Source organism: Frieseomelitta varia, unplaced genomic scaffold (assembly GCF_011392965.1).
Source record: "Frieseomelitta varia isolate USP_RPSP 00005682 unplaced genomic scaffold, Fvar_1.2 scaffold_796, whole genome shotgun sequence".
Taxonomy (NCBI): domain Eukaryota; kingdom Metazoa; phylum Arthropoda; class Insecta; order Hymenoptera; family Apidae; genus Frieseomelitta; species Frieseomelitta varia.
Window position 1 is genome coordinate 5,647 of NW_025110585.1, and position 10,418 is coordinate 16,064.

A 10,418-nucleotide genomic window follows, 5' to 3' on the forward strand; every position below is an offset into this window, starting at 1 on the left:
CTCTTATTATAATCTTTTAGCCTAAGTTATTCTGTTAATTTTTAAATTCGCTTCTAAATATCTTCGGATTTACATCTTTGTTCTTCATTCCAGAATACTTGACACCCTTAACACCATCGAACACGACACTGAACTGTTGTGTTTTCGCAACAGTCTAACACCTGCCGCATTAGTTTTCAAACTGACTATTTGCATGTTAAAGTCAGATATGAATTGAATGAAATAAATTCAAGTAGGCCATACCAGAAGAAGCTATCGTCCATTCAGATTGTTTCCAAAGATGGAAAAAAACGATACACTCGATGAAGCAGTAACTAACTAGGATGAAGATGGAAACAATGACACTATCATCAACGCAATCCATACGTTAAACATAGTCAAAAATAGGTTTATATACCACAATATATATGGCATTTTATTGGGTATGAATTAATTTCGAAACTTGTCTAAATAAATCTTGCGACAAATTAGGTTTGATTTGTTTCATCTCATCAAAATGGTTTTGTTTGCATTGTTGTATCTTAAACATGCTGATTTTACCTTGGCAGTATTAATAATAGTAGTGGTAGTACTGCTAGTGGTATTGGTAGTCGCAATAATAAATGTGCAAAGGAGTGGCATAGAGAACATGATTTCATAACTCAGAGGAAACGCGTTATGAAATCATGTGCTACTGTAACAGCACGTCTTATTTTTTTCTTCATTCTCTGGACACACTGGAAATAACGAGTAAGTGAAGATCATGGATTTCATGATCAAACTTCAATACCACATTCAACTTCTAAGAAAGGAAAAAGGTTACATTGACACAATTTCGGAAACTATTCCTTCCGAAGAAACAGATATCCTTCCTTCATATCAAAAATACGGCAGTAGTAGTCGTCCTCTTAGACAACGAATGACATTATTCATACTCGTTACTTTTATTGTTGGTAGCAATCTAGGTTAATTATACAGGATAGGATTCTATACATTACACCGAAAATATACAATTTGTGACTATTAAATGCCAGAGCTACAGTTCTGTACTTGGAATCCTCTCTCTTCGCTTCATTCTCACAAAATTTTATGTTAATATGGAATTGATGCTTATTGAAATAAAACAAAAATTAATCTCTTTGACATGATCGTAGATTAACGTTGACGGATATTTATTTTGCTCGCTTCCTCTCTAAAGAACAGATTTTTTTACAAAACAGTGTTAAAATACAATTGTTTTGTATTACGGATTTCAGATTATTGTTTATTTTAATACTTGTATTAAAATAAAAAAAGAATATTACGAAAATGGAGAAAAAAGAATAAAATCATTTCGTTCATTTCTAAAGAAATAAGTGAAAATAAATTAAATAAGAGTAAATAAAAGAAAATGAATCGAATAAAATGAATAAATTTTTGTAATACAGTAGATAAGAGATACGAAATTTATAAAGATATACGAAAATTTAAAAATTAATGAACAATTCTTGGAATTGAACTTATATTTATTCTTCTTCAGATTTATGATGGTGTCAAAGCAATCCATCCCTCAGTTGTGAACAAAATTCATTCCGTAGAAGGAGACGTGAGTCTGTCAGATTTAGGTCTTTCGCCAACAGATAGAACCAGATTGATAGAAAATGTGAACATAGTATTCCATATCGCGGCCACGGTAAGACTCAACGAATCTTTGAATGTAGCTGTTAATGTAAATACAAAAGGTACTGCCGTATTATGGAATTGTGCAAGGAACTGAAGCATGTAATTAGCGTGGTTTACATTAGTACAGCTTACAGTAATGCCAATATATTTGAGATCGAGGAAAAAGTTCATATGTAAGAATATACAAACTATTCTCCAATTTATCCATTACTGTGCATCAAGTACTTTCACTTGTCATTAATGATTTTGCAGCACGAGTTTCAAACCTTCTTCAGTGAATTAATATGCGTGAAACAGGAGACTAAAAATCGATCGATCTTTTAGAAGACGAAATTCTAAGAATTTATCCCAACACGTATACGTTCAGCAAAAATCTGGCAGAACAAGTGATATCAAACAATACTGATAGTTTCCCAGTTGCGATAGTACAACCAAGTGCAATTGGTGCTTCCCTAAAGGAACCATGTCCTGGTTGGGTGGACAATATCTTTGGACTCACAAGTACTTTTACAAATAATTAATAATATATTTTAATATTTTAATATTTTGATACATTTAATATAGTTAAAAGTGATAAATATGTAATAGTTATTTATTAAAACGTACAAAAATAATTTCTTAACTTCTTAAGAGAGAACCCAATTGGTGACAAAAGATCAGTAGTGTCATAGATAGTTATTAATAGTTATAAATTAATATACAGATAGCGCTCGACTAACCAGAGTAACCACAAGCATTAATCCGATTCAGCGAATAATCGACATATCTAAGTAAAGAAATGACTAAGGAAATTTTTTCTGTAGAAAATAAAATTTTAATCTTAAATTTCTTCTTGTAATACAAGTATGAGTATATAGGGATACATTGTTAGACAATAATGTAGGCAATAGATTTCTCATGCTAATAAGTAGCCTAACCTCTTTGATTTAAAAAATACTGAAGCGTTTTGCATGTTGATTGCGATTGTTATAAAAGCCTTGTGATTCGATGGAAAATGCCCCGACCATGGTTCATTAGAGCCACCAATACTTCAACGACATTTACAATGTATTATCAAAATATACAGAGTATTTCACGAAAATCAGGGCAACCCAATATACTGGGTCTTTTACCTGAATATCTTCTCTGTTATGTATATTTGTTAGTGATGGTACGAAATCGTTCCTGACGCAGCTTAAACTGATGAAAAGGACGGTTAAATCGGATGGAAAATAATGTTTTCAGAAATACAATTTTTTATTGTTTTTTTTCAAGGTCATTGACATTTTAGAACCGTTTTTTTTTCTTCATGCTAGCCCATGGAATAACACATTCAGATACGTTTGTGATGTATCACCTTCAAATTGCCTTTGACTTAAAAATTTATAATTTATCAAGGAACTTATATTGAACGAAATTCTGATAAGCTTTCTAATTCGCCTTCCAAAAATTTAGTGTAAGTTTGTCCAAGTAAGTATTTGACAAAGTAAGATCCTATTACAATTCCGTACTAAACATTTAAAGTCTCTGCCTATCAGTCTGTTGATCAGTTTGTTCACTATCGTGGACTCTCAACTGACCAATTTTTTAGTCATAATTGATTGTTTTATAAAGGATTTTGTAAAGCTTCATCGGTAAGTGATATTTTTGTGGAAAAAAATTTCTTCATTTCCATTTTGACATATGCCCCACTGACAGAAATTTAAACGATTTTCGAAATTTCTTCTATCGAGAACTTGATGAATAGATAAATGGAAAGAATGAAATTTCTTTTTAGATGAAGTATCCAGATTACGCTTGAAACACCAATACTGGTTTCACGTGCAAATTGTCTCAACCTAATATGTGGATTTTCATGGACCATGGCGATGACGTTTCTTTGATTCATTTTGTGGGTAACAATTTCATGTTTCACACATTTTTATCTGTCATCACAACCAAAATGTTTTAATGATATTTGCGTATATAGAACGCGATGAATAAGTACGTCCTGGAAATCTTTCTTGATAAATTCGAACAGTTTCTCTTAGATACTACAGAGCTTCGCCATAAAATCATTTCAATCTTTTTCTGCTTTGAATAACTCAGTACAAATCATATGTCAATACCAAAAGAATTAATAGTGAACAAATCCTTGAGATAATTAATAGTAAACGAATTTCGTACAGCAATAAATAATAATAGTATTTCTTTACATTCCCAAGGTCATTTGTGTTATCGTCCTAATCTGGAATTTCATTCAACAAAACTTTCACATTAATTTAAAAATTTTATAATCTCACGATCATTTGAAGGTTATATGACAACATATCTGAATATATTTTTTCATGAGTTATGTGATGGAACCAAAAGAACGTGAAACAATCATGAGTTACTTCTACAGTTCTCACTCCTTCAATAAATAAATAAACAAATCAATTTAACGTTACAGTTGTCCTTCTGCAAATAGGCAAAATCATTGCTTTAAGAGCAATGATAGTTATTAACAACGACACAAGACAGAAGATTGGACATTACATATTGATTGATGTAATCGATACGATAGCAGGGCATATTACTCCTTTAGTACATCGTGGTACTAAATCTACAGTAGGCAACTGTATGAATACCTACTCTACCCTCAATTTACTCTCAATTTATCTACTATACCTCTTATTTACCTACTCTACCTCCTAGTATTTAAATTTATTAAGGAATTGTATCAACTAATATAATTTCACTATTAGAGTGTCCCAAAAATTTCGTTTATTTAGGCATAGAATGAAAATTAAAAAATACAATTTAAAAAGTACGAAGGAGTACATACATGGTACTAAAATTTAGATATTGAGAGCAACGAAATGTTTTTCGAATATATGTTTATTGCATTGATTTATTGTAATAAGTTGAGTCTGTATTAATTACAGAAATTTCAATATCAATTGTTGTACTTGCACTAAGTATTTTGTGCTCACATTCACTTATATTCTCGATATCACGATATAAAAAAATAGAACCATATTTAAAATTATACAATAATTATACAATAATTATAAAAACATTCTCCATTTTGAATATAATTTGATGAACTGTTTTGTTTTCTAAATTAGGATCAGCTGAAAGATATCCACATAGAATGTTACATAAAAACACCATTGAACGATGCATTATGGTATCCATTTTGCATACGGTTGACTGACAGATTCATTTATAACGTTCTGAATATATTTCTTCATGTTTTGCCTGTATTCAATATGGATATCTTTTTAATACTTCGGAATAAGAAGCCGATGTGAGTGTTCTACTGTTTATCGAACAACGAGCAACTGTCCGTTAGAACAATATTTTTTACAATATCCAATGAGCAACTCTGGTTTATGTGCAATAATTATATTAAAAAATAGCATTTTAGGATGATGAAAATTAACAAATACCGCAACCAGCTAGTTATAGCGCTTGAATACTTTGACACACGAGAATCTATAAATTTCCCACAGATGTAACATTATTGAAATGGTGACAAAGGTGAAAACACAGCAACATTGTGAAATTAGACCTACAAGACATGGATTGGAAGAAGTATCTCACGAATTACCAAATGGGGATAAAGAAATTCATTTTTAAAGGAAACTCTAAATCTAGGTTTAGTTTAATAAACATTTTTATACATTCTTGCATATATTCTTATTATGTTTCGAAAGTAATAAAATTCTATTTATCAAAATGGATCGCAATAACGCTAACTCCACTCCTAGTAAATATTTTTTTTTTTTTTGACAAGGTTATTATCATTTCAGCATACTATGACGTACAAATTGCTCAAGTTTAAAGCAACGTGACTTTTAACTTCAAACTTTCTGCGATGTATTTCAGCTATCTTATTTTATTCATTAATATTTTTAAGCAGAATTGCAAATGTACAAAATGAACTAAAAAAAAAAAAAATCAAAATTGAACAAAATACGCAGAATCCATTACAGAAAGAAATTCAAACAGAAACAAACATGTAAATTATTGACTACTGTCCCTCTCATTATATTCAGTTTCGAAAGATCCTAAAGTTATATCTGATCGAAAAATCAAATGTTTAAAAATTATGTATATTTCAATAATATTTGAAGTACAATATTCATTTGGGTTATATAGACCGAAGGACGGCAGCGGGATTAATTATTTTGTCTAAAACAAAAAGTATCAGTTATATTGCATGTTGACGTAATATACAATAATAATATAATAATATACAATAATATACATAATAATACAATTTTATCATGTGAATCTCATTGATGATCTTTCAAATGAATTAAACAGTACAAATTTGACACGTAACTTATAGAATCAGCTATATATGCAAAAAACAAATAAAACTACTAACTTTTATAAATAAATTCCTGCCTTAAATAAATTTTAACCTTTCGATCATCAGCTTTAAAATGAATGAATATTTTAACTTTATTATAATAATTATTTCGTATTTGATTATTTCAACTAATTCAACCAAAAGCAGGATAAACATAGAAGAGAAAGTAAATAATTGTAGTTTCTCTACAACTGTTACATAATTTTGTTTTATTTTTAATTTTAAACGAGAAGCTTTCATTTTACAGATTAGATGAAAACGAAATGTCTTGTTACTGTGAATATTTAATTAACTGCACACAGATATAATAAATATGTAATCCTTTTTTCATATTATTAGCGCGTAAAAATTAATTTATAGGTGGTAATATTTGGTGCATGTATATATGCTAACTTATGAGATAGCAATTAATTTTTGAAATTACCTAAATAAATCCTACGACAAATAATTATTCGGTTTTTCTCGATGAAAAGCCACATTTATATACTTGTAGCAGACGCATAAATAAACTGATAGCGATATTCTTATTCCGATAGCGATAATGCTAGTGGGAGTGGTGGTGGTAGTGGTGATAGTAATGATAATGGGCATGCTATTTTGGGTGTATTTAAATCCATAAATGTTCATAATATCAGTATAGAGGATTTAGTAGTAGAGAAAGTGCTTTATGAGTGTTATTGTCTTGAGATCAAAATTTATTTCTTTTTCCACTCTTTAGATACAATAGCAATTATTAAAGATTCACAGATACAAATTTTTTTTTAAGTCCTTTATTACACAATTACAAAACTCTTTTTACATGTCTTTTTATAGTTGGACATTAAAACGATAGAGTTAGAAATTAATCTACAGTAAAACGATCAAAATGTGAATTTGTCAAACAGTCAAAAATATGTAATAGTAAACACAAAGTTTTCAGTATAATGAAACAGAAGATACTTCGAGCAATGATAATTCTTTCAGTACCTAAATCTAAATCTTGTGTGATTTCGTAAAAAAATATTTATTTTTTTTACTTCCATAAACACGAATGTTTCTCTCTCTCCTTCTCTCTCTCTCTCTCTCTCTCTCTCTCTCTTTGATATAGGAAGATTTGCCATGCTCGTAAACCTATTCAATAAAGCTTCCTAATCTTGTTATTTCTTATATATAGACCGCACGTTTCCTGCATATATCTTGCATATTTCAATATACTGTAAACACATATTCACTGCCTACTTATAGAGTTATATTGACTATGTTTTTAATTTAAGCAAAACATAATCGAACAGTCAGTTTATAATATATAACATGGTTGCTAATAGAACAAATACACTGGACACCAGAACTGTCTGGTGTATCCTGTACAAACTGAAACAAACGAAAAAATCATTAGTTGAATTTACACAGAAATACTTGTATTATATTTTTGTAATTATTTAAACTAGGGATTTTTTGATATATTGTATGTATCAACATTCTGAATAACTTTTGAATACTCTTGTCGATAGACATGAAATTTTGGAGAGATGGACGAGTAGGGGAGAAAACCTCAAATATAAAATTTTAACAACATCAATTTTTATTTCTTTATCGAATAATGCAAGAGAAAAAGAAAGTGATATTGGGAAATGAAGCTTAATCTGCAATCAATACTGCCATTGCGTTTTTAAGTGCTTGATAAATTTCGGACGACACAGCGACCACAATTTGTACAGCAAAATATCTTTTAAATGAAATCAATTAATAGTAATCCTTATAAGGAGAATTTATATATTATACTGCAAATTCTTTATTAATATCTTGCAAACGAATAAAACAAAAATTAAGATTTTAGTGTCCAATTCGCCTTCCATCCATTCCTTGACAGTCATGTCGATCCAGAATTGGTGGTCTTGAGAATAATAATTTTTCCCTATATTATATGTATTATTCCCTATTACCCCTCTCTATTTCCCTAGATTACATCTATTATTAGACTCTTTTCGAGAGAGATTTATTTCCAAATACCTATCGATAATAATAAATAAATTATACTTCAATATAATCATAAAGTAAATTCTTCTCATGTAAATTGAAGAAATTGTCCAAATTGTCAACATTCTTAACATACTTAAAATTTATCAAATCGATCAAAAAATCGGTGGGGTAATCTAATTGTAAGGATTCAACAAAATTTGTTCAAAATGTTGAATTTTACAGAATATTTGAATATCACCGAAATCAAAGTAATCTAAGTAAAACGCAATCCAAGTAATTACTATACTTTTTTCTATACGAATACATTTTCGACGTATATAATAATAATCGTTTTTGAGCTGCACCTATAGATTTGGATTTTTCCTCTCTTAGTATAAATTTTTCCTTTCATATAAATTATCAAGTATTTCTTCCAATTCTTATCCCATAGATCCAATTTAACGATATCACTGTCTTTCAATAATTTCATTTTATTTCATTGCCCTGGTGGAAAGTTCATTTGCTGGCCAAAAAACTTTACAGCTCTAATCACTTGACTGAAGAACATACTAATTTTCATTATCCTGAAAAGCCATTTTCAAATATCATTACTACATATAAAGACAGAGATTTATATTACTAGTAATTACGAGAAGTGTTTAATAGATAATATTCCAATCGCGTAGGAATGTTCGTACTGCTTGAAGATGTTTATTTACCATGTATATCGAAAGTAACAAATATAAAACAGTTTTTATCTAAGTTTCAAGCAATTTTCAGATCACTCATTCTGTACAATAGGTAAACGATTTCTACATCCATCAGAGAAAAATGATATTTTATTATTAGTACACTATATAAATTACAATTTTGACTTTCAACAGGACTGAGACAAAAACTGTGTGTGTGTGTGTGCGTGCGTGTGTGTGTGTGCGTGCGTGCGTGCGTGCGTGCGTGCGTGCGTGCGTGCGTGCGTGCGTGTGTGTGTGTGTGTAGACAATGTCCTGTAAAAAAAAGATGAAATGATAATGATTGGATAATGAAAGTTATGCGAATAAAATCTCAAGTAACTAATTCTACTACGAATTAATTCATTTCACGAATCACAAATTACAATTTCACAATTACAACTTTCTATAAATCTTAATCAATATGGATACAGCTTTCAATTTAGAAAATATAACTATCAATACCAATGATGGAGAACAAGAACCATCGCAAAAAATTATTTTACCCAACGTATCTCCAAACATGCCACACAATTCCATTGAATAGTTTCTGATAAACAAAATTAAACTGAGTTGATTTCCAAGACACGAAATGACCTCCTATATCACGAGTTAATATTTAGCGAGGATCCAGAGGATCTGCATAAAATACTTCAACCCCCTATTATTGTTAATGAAAAAATCCAATGTAGAATCTTTGTGACTTGTGATAAATTAAGTTGTTTTAGATGGCGAGGTCACAGCTAATCTTTGTCAGCTAAAGTACACATGTATCAAATCATAAGTACAAAAGTCAATTGTCGAAAATACGATATTTATAAGAAAAATGAAAAATTTCTTCGCCAATTTCAATGATCTTGAAATATGTTGCATTCTCTTTACTGAGTTCTACAGGCAATATTAAGAATTACTTCAAAATCATGGTAGTGATGTCTCATCGAGGATTCATTTACAAACTACTACTTATATCGCTCTTTAAAATGAACTGATCATGTATGAAAGCAGAGTTTGAATTAAATTTTTGACCGCCCAATTTCTGGCCACTAGATTTTTGAGCGCTACCAAGCCCAATTAATAGGATACAGACATACACAAAAATATTTTCAACGTCAAATTTTATAGATTATATTTGGTTCAGATTCCGTTAAAGCGGCTGAAATGAGACAATCCGGAATTCTTAAAATTTCTAGTCCTTAATTAAAGTTTGAGCTAGACTTGGATTTTACGAAATTTTTATAATTCTTATGTTTTTTCTATCAAATATCTTGTCTATGGCTATTTAAAAACGACAACATAAACATGGACGAAAATTATAAACTACAGACTTTGTTAAATACTTAAATCTGTTAACATAATACTTTCTCATCAAAGTGGTTTAGGATCCAATATGTTCTACAATATTATGAACCAGCGAATAAATGTGGAATCATTGTGATAGACTAATTAATAAACAACATACAAATCTGACATGAATGAAAATGATTGAAAAAGGCTATGACATGTATAACGACCAATTACGATAGAAAATTTCAGAAAAAGGAGTTTTTTCTTCGAAAAAATTCTTACATTTGTAGAAAGCTAACTTAAAACAAAACGCATAAAAATAAGAAAAAATAATGCATTATCTTACTTTTTCATTCCTACAGTTAGCCGAAGTAAATGAAATTATATCTTCAATAAAATTTACTTGTAACTATCCTATTCAGAAGAATAAACGAAAATGTAAGGAAAAACTTTCTTCACTATACTAAATAGACTCCGCTGAAATGGACAATTAAATCTTGTTTAAA

At 29.7% G+C, this 10,418-nt stretch overlaps 1 pseudogene; it reads left to right on the forward strand.

Moving 5' to 3' along the window:
- The first annotated feature begins 1,383 nt into the window (after window positions 1–1,383).
- LOC122536072 lies at window positions 1,384–9,175 on the forward strand (annotated as a pseudogene).
- Window positions 9,176–10,418: the final 1,243 nt, after the last annotated feature.